We start from the raw sequence: 1,028 nt of genomic DNA, 5'->3' as shown, positions 1-1,028 counted from the left end.
GTGCTTGTTGGAAGGTCGACCAGCTTTGGAAACCCCATCAACCCACAGCTTTCCAACATCGGATTGGTGTTGTGTACAACCATTTCTCTTTTAAAATAACACAAGGGGCTGTGTTGGTTTGTCAACGACAATTCATTCTGACTCAAGACGCCAAGGTGGCGGAAATGATGAATGCATTTAAAGGCTTTTGGTTGCCAAAAAAAGCACAACAGTTTAGATAACTCACAGACCGGATTTTACAACTCTGGAAACTAATCATTGCAACAACTACTTATTGTTTGGTCAAATCCTACAATCCCGATGTAAACATTAGAAATATGGCCTTAGGGAGCAGGCATTTGATAAAATACTGAACTACTATTGCAACAGCAGCATTTGTTAGCCCCTACATTATCAACCAGTGTAATCTTACCATGTGCCTGTATACAATTGGCATACACGTTTGTCGCTACAGTAATTGTTTGTAGGAAGTCTTTCAAAAGAATTTCTTTACTTGCCTTATCCCAAATCCTCTGTAATCCTCCCAAATCCTCTGCTGACGTTAGTAAAATTCTTGAGTTACCCTTTAGCGGTTGCTTTGTCATTGTTAGCTTCTTTGTCACTGGTATTGGTAGTGGTTCCATGGTGTAATGGTTAGCACTCTGGACTCTGAATCCAGTGATCTGAGTTCAAATCTCAGTGGAACCTGATTTTAAGCAAGAGCAAAGGTCAAACAATGCAAACTCTCACTGAAAGGAGCATGACAGGAAACAGGCCTTATACCGACAACAGTGCGTTGGCGGTTGCATCTTGCTTCAGGTACAAGTGAGACCGGAAACAACTGAGGAGTCTCTTGATCTTCTCCTGAGTGAGTATTGACAGGGAGTTCAATGGTTTCGACTTTAATGATGGTTTTACAACTTGAATTCTGTCTTGTAACCACCATAAAAAAGAGGTTTCACTGCGATTTGTACTCAGGTTCCTGCGGTTAGAGTCGAGTGTTCTTCATCAAGAGGCCAGTTTACTCCATCAGAAGTGCTTGTTGGAAG

The 1,028-nt window shown here is 41.5% G+C and overlaps 1 non-coding gene across 1 annotated transcript; it reads left to right on the top strand.

Annotated features, from left to right (window-relative positions):
- The first annotated feature begins 615 nt into the window (after positions 1-615).
- Positions 616-687, top strand: trnaq-cug (transfer RNA glutamine (anticodon CUG)). Its single transcript has one exon. It is a non-coding gene; the product is annotated as a tRNA-Gln (tRNA).
- The last annotated feature ends 341 nt before the right edge of the window (positions 688-1,028 follow it).

This window comes from Anoplopoma fimbria, unplaced genomic scaffold (assembly GCF_027596085.1).
Source record: "Anoplopoma fimbria isolate UVic2021 breed Golden Eagle Sablefish unplaced genomic scaffold, Afim_UVic_2022 Un_contig_5882_pilon_pilon, whole genome shotgun sequence".
Lineage (NCBI taxonomy): Eukaryota > Metazoa > Chordata > Actinopteri > Perciformes > Anoplopomatidae > Anoplopoma > Anoplopoma fimbria.
The sequence above is the reverse complement of the archived record's forward strand: the minus strand, read 5'-3'. Positions and strand labels throughout refer to the sequence as shown.